Genomic DNA, 14,996 nt, shown 5'->3' on the forward strand with positions numbered 1-14,996 from the left:
CCTCAGGCGCCCGAATTTACTGTTTCCATAGTAAACACCCTTGGAATATATGTTAGAGACATACAATAAACACATATGATAGATGAGAGTAATGAAAGCAATAATTAGAACAACTTAACAGTAAAAAGGATAACATAAGTAGAACAAAAAGAGTGAGACAAAGTTCTAAGTGCACACTCAGCACTGGGGCACAGGTAGACTGTTACAAGCACAGAAAGGGACTTTCTGGAGCAGAAAAATTACAACACATTTTCAAACGCGCAATCTGTCAGACAGATATATATATAAACAGACCAAGGTCCTGAATTGATTGTTACACACAAAGCGAACTAAGTAATATATGTACATAAGAAATATATATATAAATAATAGCCTCACAATTAGGCTATTGCGCATAAGTAGCAACTCATGCGCAATAGCCTAATTGTGAGGCTTTATAAATTTTATTTTTATATATATATATTTCTTATGTACATATATTACTTAGTTCGCTTTGTGTGTAACAATTAATTCAGGACCTTGGTCTGTTTATTTATATATATATATATATATATATATATATATATATATATATATATATATATATATATATATATATATATATATATGCAGCGCTCTGTCTGACAGATTGTGCGTTTTAACCTTTTCAAATAAAGTTTTAAGTTTTAATGACGCCCCTTGGCAACAATGTTGCCAAGCGTATTACGCTATGTAAACCCAGCCGTCTACACAGCTCGTCACCTGAGGAAGGCGTGGACTTACCCTGAAACCGGTAGTGACGTCAGCCGGCAGAGGCTGTGCACTGCTCGCCCCGGACGGATGCTCTCTCGCTGTTCCAGCTGCACCACCAGCCCTGGCCAGGCTGTTTTTGGTTCGAGACGCTCCACCGGATGAGCTAGAGACACAGCAATAGACACTACGAAATGTGAGTGTAATAAGTTTTATTTTTGCTTAATAACATACCCCATTTAATGCACAACGGAGCGCTCTCTGTCTTTCCCTACCCTCTTATTTTTTACAGTTACTGGCACCAACCAGTCCAAGAGAGCAGCACCGTGTGCATTTTTAAAGGGCCAGTGCTATTTTGTTTGAGCGCAAGTTTTTTTCTTCTTCTACCATTCCAGAATTAGCTTGAAAGCAGAGTTTGCTGAAGATGTAGGAGATGGCTTATGTGGTATTTGAATTTGTAGTTGTTTGAATAGCTTCATGCCATTCTCTGAAGAAGAAATCACGTAATGTTTATTCTGGAAGGAGAAAATTAATTTTGTAGGAATCCCCCACCTATAAGGAATTTGTAGATCTCGGAGAGCCTTGGTATAGGGTTGCAAGTCACGTCTCAAACTTCGAGTGGTTGCAGACAAATCAGCATAAAGTTGAATATGGGAGATTGGATTTGGTAGTGATCTGGCTTTACGAGTAGAGTTGATCAAATCATCTTTAATATGGTAGAAAATAAATCTTGCTAACACATCCCTGGGGACTGAATCAGGTAAATGGGATGGTTTGGGAAGGCGGTGAGCCCGATCGATTGTTAGTTGTAAGTCCACAGCATTATAGAGGACAGATATAGTCAGGGATCCTATATAATAAAATGCAAGTGTCCCTGTGTCTGTGCTTTGCGCTACTGCGCATGTCAAGCATTGACAGCCGTTGGGACAGGCCAGCCGAGTGGGCGAACGTGGCGGCATGAAGAGACCTAGAACCAGTTTTTAAACGGGCTTAGGTCAACTATATGTACATATTATTTAAGCTCAGAAGTTTGTATCTGTTCCAAGATGCCCCTGAATTTAAGATTATTGCGATGACTTCTGTCCTCCAAATCAGCAGCTTTGTATTTCAGCCATAAAATGTCTGAGGATTGGGCATTGGAAGCATCAACCATGATGTTGTGTTCCTTTGTGAGCTCACTTATTTTATCTTCTGCGTAGCTAACTCTGTCTACCAAAGAAGCCATTTCACCATGCAAGTCTGCATTAGTGGGGAAATATCAGCCATGAGAGATGAACGAAACGTGAGGAGGATTTATTTTATGAAGGATTGAGTGGCTGTGGAGTCTGAAGTAGAGAAGGCCTCGATAGTGAGGGCAGTGTCCCCTGAGCTAATCATAGTCTGTCCCCCTTGTCTTACCGCTTCTGAAGAATCTCTTCTGGGCCGAGACTTGGCTGGGCTGTCGGTAGGAGAGGAGCGGGTCCCCCTCTGTCGCGTCTGTGTCTCCAGCACTCGCGCAGCTGTCCTGTGGAAGGATGAGCTGCTGGTCCGCGGTGTCTGCGCCATTTTGGGCCTGCTTTGTCTTGCAGGAAGTGCGAGCGAGAAAGAAATCCGTAACCTTTTGCGGCTGAGGCTGACCTCTCTTCCTCCCACTCGATAAGTCTGTCTCCTGCAACAGCATCTCATCCTCCATTCTAGCGGTTGTAGCTAATAAATAGCGCTTGCTGTGAGCCAATTAACTGCTTTTCTCCGGGAGCTCAGCAAGGCTGTGCCTTTCCTCTGCAGAGCGCAAGCCACGCCCCCAACAGCTGACAAATGTTAAAGGACAACGGTAATTAAAGGTATATGGAGGCTACTATATTTATTTTTTAAGCTATACCGGTTGCCTGGCTATCCTGCTGATGCTCTGCCTCTTTTAGCCATAGCCCCTGAACAAGCATGCAGCAGATCGGGTGTTTCTTCTGACATTACTGTCAGATCGGACAAGATTAGCTGCATGCTTGTTTCTGGTGTGATTCAGACACTGCTGCAGCCAAATAGACCAGCAGTGCGGCCAGGCAACTGGTATTGTGTAACAGGAAATAAATATGGCAGCCTCCATATTCTTCTTGCTTCAATTGTCCTTTAAGGAGTACCACCTAATGAAAATGCTTGCATCATTCAACATTACGTGCGTAAACTTCTACACGTTCAAAGTAATGCACGCTATATAGTTCCAGCGTGCATAGTGCTCTATGCCAGTGTTTTTCAACCTTTTTTGGGCAAAGGCACACTTGTTTCATGAAAAAAATCACGAGGCACACCACCATTAGAAAATGCTAAAAAATTTAACTCTGTGCCTATATTGACTATATATAAAGTAATTCTCTTGAATAGGAATCAAATAAACACAAAGAAAGTATTTTATAATTACTTTATTATGAAATATTAAGTAAACAGAATAGTGAAAAATTATAAAATACTTATTCAGTGCGCAACCTGGGCCTGTTTGGCTGAACACAAAGCTGATATTCTGGCTGGAATCGAAGAAAGACACACACGTAGCTCTTCGTCAACAGCTCTCAGTCTCTCTCTGAATTTGGTTTTTATAGCAATCATGCTTGAAAAGCTAATCTCACACAGATATGTAGTGGAAAATGGGAGCAATGTCAAAATAGCTTTGTTTGCCAGAAGAGGGAACTGCTTGGCGGTATCCAACCAAAAACTGTCCAAAGGTAGATCAGCAAATCTTAGCTTGAAACCACGATTTTGTCTCAGTTCAGTTAGTTCCTCCTGCTCCTGTAAAGTCATGTCCTTTCCACCAACTGATGCTGAGCTATAAGGGTCCCTAACCCAGTCAAGGCATTCAGTGGAGACTGAAGAGAAATAAAATGACAACTTCTCCTCAAGAGTTTTTAAATGTTTAACTATTATCTCACACAGTGCAGCAGTGTGAACACCTTGCCATTGCTTGGTGAGTGTGAACATTTCAAGATTGCCACTTTCCACGTGTTGATGCCAGAGTTGCACCTTTGAACGAAATCCATTTATTTTATCTGTACTTGTAAGCAGGTTTTCACTTCGGCCTTGCATTCGTGTGTTCAGTTCATTCAGATGATACAATATATCTGCCAGGTATGCCAGCCTTGCACACCACTTATCACTTGCAAGCTGCTTTGCATAATCTGACCTCTCTTTTGTCAGAAACACTTTAAGTTCCTCCCGCAGCTCATACACATGAATCAAGACCTTGCCACGTGACAACCACCGGACCTCCGTATGAAACAGCAAGGTTTTATGCTTCGCTCCCATCTCCTCACACAAAGCTGCAAATATGCGACTACTAATGCGATGAACTAGGACTGCTGGTAAAGTCTTGGCTACGAGGGCCTCACGGTGTAAAAAACAATGCGTAACAATCACATCTGGATTTCTTTCCTTCACTCTGCTTACAAAGCCTTTGGTGCGCCCGACCATGGCTGCAGCTCCATCGGTGCAGACACGGTGCAGTTTTCCCACTTAAGTCCTCCTTGTTCAAGGTATTCTGATGTGACCCGAAACATTTCTTCTCCTGTTGCTTTTTCTGGCAATGCCTTGCAAAAAAAGTAGTTTTATCTAATTGCATCACCATCAACAAAACGCACATTGACCAAGAGTTGAGCATGTCCACTGATATCAGTAGACTCGTCAAGTTGCAATGCAAATTTCTCATTGATACGGATCTTTTCCAAAACCACACTTTCGATGTCTGCGGACATGTCATTAATACGTCTGGAAATTGTGTTATCTGAGAGACTTTGGCTATTTCCTTAGCTGCTTCAGGTCCGAGCATCTCCTCTACAATAGCTTTGCAGGCAGGAAGTATTAATGTCTCTGCCACAGTGTGTCTTTTTTGACTTGGCTATAAGTTCAGCAACTTGATAGCTAGCTTTAAGAGCTCTTTCATTTTACCTTTGTGGTTTTTCTGATGAAAGTTGCCTGTTTCTCCATGTTGTCACGCAGGCGAACAAAATATTCCACATTCTTGTTTTGAAGCGAAGGGTGTTTCGTTTGGAGATGGCATTTAAGTTTGCTTGGGACCATAGCACTGTTAGCTAGCTTTTCACCACGCACAGTGGAGTTGGTTTGTTTGCATCTCCAGTGAAAGTAAATCCAACTGAAATATAGCTTTCGCTATATTGCCTTGCGCCAGAGAATTTGCTTGCGATAACCATCTTTGCTTTCTATTGACCTCCACTCATACTTGGGCTCTCATCTGGCTCCAAATTTTGTTCAGAGTCCAGTTCTTTCCTTTTCAAAAACTTGTCCATCACTGCAGTATCTCACTGTCACTCAGGACTTACTGCGCTTGTCTCCTCCAGATAACCGCTGTCCGTCACACTCAGCACTCTTCTGATGACAGCTCCAGATGACAGCTCTGTCTCCACACTGTGATAGGCCTGGAAGGAAGTCGGAAGAGGATGTCCTAGTAGCTGATACCCCATCACAAATGGATCACCAGGGGACTCTATATGGATGATATTGTGGTGAAACCCCTCCCATAAGAACAAGAAAAGTATGTACAGTACAGGCAGTTTCTTGTCTGTGAACCTTGCTGCATTGTGGGAAATAGCTGCATTGTGGGAAATAGCTGTTTCCCACAATGCAGCAAGGTTCACGGACAGGAAACTGCAAAAAACCATGCCAAAAACCATGCAGCAGCTTACAACTGCCAAAAACCATGCAGCAGCTACATCACGTGTCAGCAGTAAAACCATGGCAGAGGAGGCAGAAAAAAGAGGGGAAAAAACGGCACTGCTAAAATGCTGTGTTTATTATAATTAACTTGATGCATAAAAGCAAAAGCGTACATGCAAATACAAGGCAAACTTGCACAGAGGTATTGTGGATCAAGTGGGGTACCTGTTGGTGCGGTGGGTGCGGGTCGTTAAGCCTTAAAGGGACACTTAAGTCAAACAAAAAAAAAATGAGTTTTACTCACCTAGGGCTTCCAATAGCCCCCTGCAGCTGTCCGGTGCCCACGCCGTCTCCCTCCGATCCTCCCGGCCCCGCCGGCAGCCACTTCCTGTTTCGGTGACAGGAGCTGACAGGCTGGGGACGCGAGTGATTCTTCGCGTTCCCAGACACATTAGCGCCATCTATGCTGCTATGTGGTATATGATATATGCTATAGCAGCATAGATTGCGCTATTGTGGCCAGGAACGCGAAGAATCACTCGCATCCCCAGCCTGTCAGCTCCTGTCACCGAAACAGGAAGTGGCTGCCGGCGGGGCCAGGAGGATCGGAGGGACACGGCGAGGGCACCGGACAGCTGCAGGGGCCTATTGGAAGCCCTACTTGAGTAAAACTCATTTTTTTTGTTTGACTTAAGTGTCCCTTTAAGTCGTAGTGAGTGCGGGTCATGAAGCGTGTACGCTTGGCTTGTATCTGGCTTGTATCTGGCCCCACTGTGCGCGATTGGCCAGAAGCAGTGAATATGCATTAGTGTTAATGAGCGGGGGGCGGATCCACTCCGCTCGCTCAAGTGGATCCGCCTCCCGCTCATTAACACTAATGCATATTCACTGCTTATGGGCAATCGCGCACAGCGGGGCCAGATACAAGCCAGATACAAGCCAAGCGTACACGCTTGGTTTTTGTACGCTTGTATCTGGCCCCGCTGTGCGCGATTGGCCAGAAGCAGTGAATATGCATTAGTGTTAATGAGCGGGGGGCGGATCCACTCGAGCGAGCAGAGTGGATCCGCCCCCCACTTATTAACAATAATGCATATTCACTGCTTCTGCCCAATCCGCGCACAGCGGGGCCAGATACAAGCACTCTAGGCGGCACACCAGAACAAATCTTGCGGCACACTAGTTGAAAAACGCTGCTCTATGCAGTTGTACAGCATATTCCCAGCACATGCTGTGCATGTTTAATGAGCGTTGTCTACCCCACCGCACGATGTGCAGTTTGCAATGCACGCTGTGTAGCTTTACATGTGCAGTGTAGTTTTAACGCACGTAAAACTTTACACGCACAACAACGTGCATACTTCATGAAGCCTTCAAGCGCTATTCAATAATTCTGTGTAGTGAATCAACCCCTTTGATTGGCCCAATAGGCTGCCTGTCACTTGACAGGAAACTTGACAGGCAGCCTATTGGGCAAATCAAAGTGGTTTGGGGCTGCTTTGCTGCGTCAGGGCCTGGACGAATGGAAGCATAGAAGTAAATCAACAACAGAATAGCTTAGACGGAAGAAATTACGCCTTCTGGAGAGGCCTAGTCAAGAGTCCTGACCTTAACCTGATTGAGATGCTGTGGCATGACCTCAAGAAAGCGATTTACACCAGACATTCCAAGAATATTGTTGAACTGAAATAGTTCCGTAAAGAGGAATGGTCAAGAATTACTTCTGATCTGCAACTACAGGAAACGTTTTGTTGAAGTTATTGCTGCCAAAGGAGGTTCAACCAGTTATTAAATGTTTCCACCTGCACTGTGAATTTTTACATGGTGTTCAATAAAAACATGGAAACCTTTAATTGTTTGTGTGGAATTAATTTAAACAGACTGATTGTGTATCGTTGTGACTTAGATGACATGTTATGACCGCTTTGTGAAAAATCCATATAATTGTAACGATTGTGGAATTCTCTCCGTGATCAGCGCACAAGACGTGCGCTGACACTGCGGAAATCCTCCACAAGCGTATAATTTGCGGGGACCAGCAAAAGGTGCAATGCACCTGTAGAGGGAAATTCCTGTCGACAGGGGGAGCTGTGGAGTGCAGAGGAACAGCTCCTCTGCCCTGCCACACACGCCAGACAGGAATTGCACGAAGGGAAGAAACGCAGGGCAAGATAGCCCTGAAAGAGAGAGACCAAATCGACAGAGGGTATGCGTGTCCACCAAACTAGTCGCCACCCTGCAACGACGAACACACAACCATGAAGACAAAGTGAGAAGGCAATTGCCAGAGATGGCGATTGCTAACAGAGACACAAGACCGAATAAGCACAGATGAGGAATGTATGTATGTCCACCAATCTAGCCGCCACCTGCGACGGCAGACACACAACAAGGAAACCGAGTAAGAACGCAATCGCCTGAGAAGCGATTGCGAATGAGATTGAGCAAAGGGACAGATTGTATGTGTGTGCACCAAACTAGTCGCCAACCCGCGACGGTGCATACACAACAGCAGATATGAAGTAGGAACGCAATTGCGAGAGAGGCGATTGCCAGGGGTGACACAAGGCTACTGCAAGGCAGAACACGAGAGTAGCAAAGGCACAGCAAATCATACAATGAGGAGATAAGGAAAATAACAAACGCTAGCTAAACGCGAACACCGCACTTATTCACAACAGTGCACGCGTTTATGCGCGGTCCCTGCGTGATAAGCACAACAGAGACAAGCACGCCTAACTAACCACCGACAGAGAAACATGAAACAGAGGACGCGAGCGCTTGCTTAACGGTTACCTCACCGAGGCTCCAGCAAGCGTTCGTAGCAGACAAGACAGATACATGAAAACAGAAATAAGAGAGAGAGACGGATCCACAGCACTAGCGCAAGGTGAGTGCGATCCAGGCAAGACAGGTAGAGGAGATAGCTGGTAGCAACCGCTGCTCCAGCTATACTCCAAGAACAAAGATCAGAACGACTTCCTGTCGACCACCGCAGGGACAGAACAATCGCAACAGACAAACAAAACAGATATGCAATCCTAACTGCACTAGGGAAACCTGCCTAGTGAAGTCCCAGGAATTACTCTAAGCTAATCTTCAAACAAAGAGCAAGGCTGACACTTGGAGTGTTTCACAGGAACTAACCCTTATGACCAGCAAAGGACTCCGGGAAACATAGCTCTTTATACTGCCAGTCATCAAAGGAGGCAGGTAGGGGATTTGCATAACGAGTGTATGCAAACTCCTCAGCAGCAAGCTGCAATACTGACAAAAAGTCTCTCTTCCAGAGACCTGCAGAATGCAGACCAGAACAGTGGTCAAAAGGCTGCCTGCCTGCGCAGGCAGCCAAGCGGATCCTCACAATAATTCCACATACTTTTTCTTGCTACTGTATGTATGTATTGTGTGGTGTATGCTTCATATTCTAGAGCCAATTTAGGGAGAAGCCAATTAACTATGTGTTTGCGGGGTGTGGGAGGAAACCAGAGTGCTCAGAGGAAACTCACACAGACAAGGGGAGAACATACAAACTCCGTGCAAATAGGGCCCTGGCTGGATTCGAACCAGGGACTCAGTGCTGCAAAGCTTATTCAAAATGTGCCTAAAAGCAGGCATGTAAAATTGTAGCTTTGTGTAAAATATATCCCTTGTTCTATGTGTGAGATATTGTGGAGAGTAGTGTTTCTTCAGTTTATTATAGATTTTAAATAAATAAAGTACACACAGTGGACAAAAGTTGTGGAAATGAACAGATGCACCAAAAGTATAAAAGTAGCTAAAACTTCCTCCAAGCAGACACAAAATCAGGTTGAGGCACTAGGCTGAGTCATAGACACTTGTTGCTGTATGCTCCATCCCCTATTGCCTGATGAAGCAGGACCACACCTGTGAAACACATTGCTTTGACCCTTTGGAGTGAATCTATAATAAAATTGCATGTTGATAGAATACCAGCCTGTTTTTGTGTCTGCTCGGAGGAGGTAAGTCCACCACTGCCTCCCCCGTTGTTTTAAAGTTTTTAGCTATTTTATTCTTTTGGCACCTCTGTTAATTTCCACATTGTTCAAGTCCACTTATGGTGGAAGGGTGTTAACCCCTTGTTTCCAGATCTACAGAGAGCGACGTCTTAATCCTGAGTGGGGACAGGTCTAATCTCCCCACCTGCATCTACAGTGGTTGCCTTAGTGGTAACCCATGTTTGTGAGTATAACTTTACATACTTGGCTCCCATTACCCACATCAATCCAGTACATACTGCACTACATTGGGCTCTTGGTGTTCTCTCTCGTTTTCTCATTGCAAGTAGACAAAAGTTGTTACATGTGAATCATTCCTGATAAACCATCACAATCTGTGACCAATCTAATGCACAATGATTCAGTACATAATGCAACATACTGACTGTTCACAATTTGGTACTGATTTCAAATAAACACGAATGCATGCAGCTTTGGTAGTGAAAGTGACTTGCATGTCAATGCATCACATTTGGAGCCATTCATTAAGGCTACTTACACACTAAGACGTTGCGTTAGGTGCTACGTTAAGGTCGCATAACGTGCACCTAACGCAACGCATAGTGTGGTTGTAGCTGGACGTTACATTGAGCCACGTTGAGCGGCTCTTCACACGTCCTGTGATGCCCACTCTTGGACGCATGCAGCATCACATGGTCCCGCCGGCCAATCGCCGCACAAAGCGTCGCTCCAGGAAGTAAACACTGCACGTCACACCGTGCAGTGAATATTAATTAGCCATGTGCCTGGCCGAGGAGGAGGAGGGGAAGTCTAACGCGGCTTAGCCACGTAGAACGCACAGCATGCAGCACTTTAAAATAACGTGAAGCGTTACAATGTAACGCAACGTGGGCACTGTGAACAGCCCATTGATTTTTAATTACTGTGCGGTGGGCTGCGTTACAGGCTGCACTAACGTGCGCCTGTAACGTCTCACTGTGAAAGCAGCCTTAATGTTCATGCAGAGAAGCCCCACATGCAATAATACCTACTCTTCATCAGTACACAACTCAGCTGAGATAGCGGTGTGGAATGTGCACAATCACAGTGGGACCATGTGAAATTATACACACTGTCCATAAACAGGGCTTACACTGCATAGATTTAACTGCACAGAGTCCCAAAGCTGTTAAAAACAATTTGTTTTAAAGAATACCCAAACAGAAAAAAATAGTTTTTACTTTATTATTTTCTTTTTATAAAGGTAAGTTGTATTAGTTTTACCAACTATGGCTCTAATCTGTTATAGATTAACCATCTACATATATATTATTGTATAATCGTATATTGAAGTACACCTGAACTGGGATGGCTATGGAGCCTGCAATATTTATTTCCGTTTAAACAATACCAGTTGCTTGGCAGTCCTGATCATCTCTTTGGCTGCAATAGTGTCTAAATCACACACCTGAAACAAGCATTTGGCTAATCAAATCAGACTTCAGTCAGAAACACATGATCAGCTTGCATGTCTATTGTCTATGGCAAAAAATATTAGGAGGTAGATATGTAGAAGCTTTCCAGAGGCGCCAATAGAATAAAAGTCACTTAAACGAGCTTAAAACCGATGGGGCAGTGGTGGGCCTATCCCATCCATGCAGACAAAGCAAACAAAGGAAGGACTGTGGCATCAACAGTCAAACAACAATTTATTTATACTCCACAGTAAAAATAGGCAACGCGTTTCACGGGCTCAATCCCGCTTCATCAGGCCAATCAAAAAGGAGCATACAACTTAACAGCATCAAAACCACACTGAGCGCCTTGACAGAGTCCACCCTTGGTGGAGGGTTGTACCCATCTTCTTCCCATCTACAGAGAGCGACTTTTAATCCTGAGTGGGGTCAGGTTAATCTCCCCACCTGCCTTCACAGTGGTTGCCTAATGGTAACCCTGGTTTGTGAGTATTAAATTGTTATATTACTCATTATTAATTATCATCTATACAATATCACACTATTGGGCTCTTGGTGTCCCCCCTCCCTTTATTAGGAGGTAGAGGATCAGCATGACAGCCAGGCAATCTGCATTGTTTAAAGGAAATTAATGCAGATAATGCAGATAAGTCAGCTTCCATATCCTTCTCAGTTCAGGAGTGCTTTAAGCATTTAACACTTCACCATAATTAATTCCTGAGAAATCTTATATTTTTCAACCATCATGCCCAAAGATTATTATATTTTTCCCACATTTGCAGTTTTCATACACTTTTTTGATACGCACCGGTTCCTTATTAATATATTTTATTCAACTATCCACTGTTGGTGGGTCAACTTGATTCCACCTCATTATAATAATTTTATTTTTTTTCATTTATGTTGTGTTTAGTAGACATTGCCTCCAGGATAACTGAAACTAGACGTAATTACAGGTTTTGGCAACTCTCTACATAAACAGTTTCTTCTCTTCGTGTTCCCAGCCAGGCTGAACAGGAGCAATGGCCCACAAAAGTCTAGATAATCGTATGCATGAAACAAGTACAATAGTGCCCTTTCTAGGCCAAATGCATAAATACTTACATATTGCCACTCTTGTTACAAAATGTATTTATTTTTGCAACATTTGTTTTAATTGAATAAAATCAGCTAAAAAGTTGAAGCATATCAAACACAATATTATACATTATATTTATGGATCATAAAGAAAAGCACCACAGATTTTGTGGTGTTAGAGCTCTAAGAAGTACACAGTAATTACAAGCTGGAGATCCAAAGAGTGGAGCCAAATATGTGTGTTGGCAAAGCATACGTCAAGAAAATATTGTTGGTTATGTTTTAGAGAAGACACTAGTATGAGGCAGAACCTGGTTTACTTGTCTGATTAAGTTGCACAAATTGGTCATAACGTGATCTGATCTTCATCTGAGTACCAACAATAGGCAATCACAGTGCTTGATTCACAAAGCCGTGATAACTCTTATCACGGTTGTGCCAACGTTATAGCACATGTAAAGTTTTTTGCACGCAAACACAAATTTGCATGCAAAATCGCAGCTGTTTTTGCGCGAAAATGGCCGCAATTTCATGGGCAAATTTGCGTTTGCGCACAAAAAACATTACCCGTGTTATAGTGCGCACAAAACACTGGCGCGACCGTGATAAGAGTTATCACAACTTTGTGAATCAAGCCCACAGTCTGCTTAAACTAATGCCACACAAATAATTAAATGTTTCCACGTTTTTATTGGACACACCATGTAAACATTCACAGTGCAAGTAGAAAAAGTATGCAAACCCTTGGATTTAAAGAGAATCTGTAATGTCCGATTGGTACAATAAAAAACATACCAATCGAGTCACTGTGATCTCCGGGATCCCTCTGTGCCATTTCCGCCGCTCCCCGCTGTGATCCTGGCTTTTAATCGCCAGTTTTAGGCAGTGTTTACAAACAAAAAACATGGCCGCTAACCAGGAAGTGATGTTAGTGTGTGTATATGTGTGTATATGTGTGTGTATATATATATATATATATATATATATATATATATATATATATATATATATATATATATATATATATATAATGTTACAGTATACTACAAGCTTTTATTACATAGTGAACTCCAGTCAGGGATTCTCAGTTTCTCAGCATGGAACTCTCCCTTGCCCCTCAGACAAGCTGAAATTAAGAGCAGAGCACTGTCTGTGACTAATAAACAAAGCACACACACAGAGCCTGCAGGGAGCATGGAGGGTGTGTGCATAACTTCTCCCCATCACAGCAGAGGCAGTGCATTCCTCTCTGCCTCCACAAAGCTTGACAAAGAAAAGAATATTAGATATAGTACAGAGACATTGCAACTAGAAAAGGCTGCAGTAATCCAGACCTCATTAGAACAGGTATAGGAACTTATAGGATAGAAGAAATAAGGCTGAAAATTTTGTTACAGAGTCTCTTTAATAACTGGTTGAACCTCCTTTGGCAGCAATAACTTCAACCAAACGTTAACTTTCCTGCAGTTGCAGACTAGACGTGCACAACAGTCAGGAGTAATTCATGACCATCCCTCTACAGAACTGTTTCAGTTCATCAATATTCTTGGGATGTCTGGTGTAAATCACTTTCTTGTGGTCATGCCACAGCATCTCAATCGGGTTGAGGTCAGGACTAGAGATGGCTCGAACCCCAGCTTTTTGGGTTTGCGGACCGCGGCCGCGAACTCCTGAAAAAGTTTGAGTTCGCGTGAACCGGGCAAACTGCCATAGACTTTAATGGGTAGGCGAATTTAACAATCTATAACAGACTGTTTCTGGCCACAAAAGTGATGGAAAAGTTGTTTCAAGGGGTCTAACACCTGGAGGGGGGCATGGCGGAGTGGGTTACATGCAAAAAGTCCCTGGGAAAATTACATATTTGACGCAGAGTAGGGTTATAATCCCTAAAGGACAGAAATCATGTTGCATTCCTACATTGGAGGCATAAAGTGCTTTAAAACATCTTGCGTGTGTACAGTATACATCGATCAGGTAGTGTAAGTAGTGTACTGCTTCATACTGACAGACCAAACTCACTGTTTAACGCACCGGCACAAACAGCCGCAAAGGGTTGTCATTAGGGCTGTCATTAGACACTCCCAGGACATATAATGTCAGTCCTCTAGGTGGCAATGTTTGTGTAGTGATGGTTGTCCAGAAGTACTACAAGGTAAATCATGCGCTGTTCCCGTTCAGTGACAGGCTTTGTTGTGTGGGGCCAACAAAATGGATGGATGGAAGCTGTACCTTGTGGCATCTCTTGTTTCTGTTAGTTCAATAATGCAGAGAAGGTGCAGATTGCAAATCAACTCAGAGCTGCTTTATTCATGCTGTTAGTCTTGAAAGAAGCAAGGAGGTTACAACAACAAAGTACTTCCTGTGATGACATCTATAAACATTTCCCGTGGTATCTGGTCTGCCGCTTGGTGGCAGCATAACCCCTTAAAATCCCCCTTTCCTAACTATATATATATATATATATATATATATATATATATATATATATATATATATATAGATATATATATATATATCTATATATATATATATATATAACATACTTTAAAACAAACTTTCAAGCATTCAAATAGTAAGGTTATTTAGTCCACTGTACTTTCTAGTATGCATATACAGTATGTAAATGCTCAATGGTAGCTAAACTTGACTGCTTACAACTATTTAGAGGTCAAGTCTTGTTGGTGGCCCGAGTTGCCTGCCACTGCGTGTACCGTGGGATCTCAGGTGTGCCCTGAGAGGCCAATGTACTGTCAGTTGCAGGCAAACGTTCTGGCTGACCTTCAACTGTTGCCTCCTCTGTGGCCTCCATTGACATTTCTGGTCTTGGTATTTCATTGGGCTCTGTTCCTGTAAGCTTAGTAGGCCTAGACTCTGCTGGCCTGAGGTCCACTCGGTTGCACATGTACAGTGTACCCTCCACCTCAACCAGCTAAGAGCGAGGAGCTGTTTGTTGAAGACAAGTTTCTAATCTCCATAGTCTGGTGGTCCTGTCACCTGGAAGAGGCTTTTTTCTTATGTTTTGTCCCACATTTAGTGCAGGAAGATCCCTGGCCATTTTGTCATAGGTATGTTTTGCCACTTGTCTTTTGTACTGCAGCTTTCTGGGTACCTCTACATCAAC

The 14,996-nt window shown here is 43.3% G+C and overlaps 1 protein-coding gene across 9 annotated transcripts in view; it reads right to left on the bottom strand.

Moving 5' to 3' along the window:
• The window catches only part of ADGRL3 (adhesion G protein-coupled receptor L3), a 2,975,920-nt gene that overhangs the window by 1,905,610 nt on the left and 1,055,314 nt on the right, over window positions 1-14,996 (bottom strand). The window lies entirely within an intron of this gene.

The sequence above is a fragment of the Hyperolius riggenbachi genome, chromosome 1 (assembly GCF_040937935.1).
Source record: "Hyperolius riggenbachi isolate aHypRig1 chromosome 1, aHypRig1.pri, whole genome shotgun sequence".
NCBI classification, from domain to species: Eukaryota; Metazoa; Chordata; class Amphibia; order Anura; family Hyperoliidae; genus Hyperolius; species Hyperolius riggenbachi.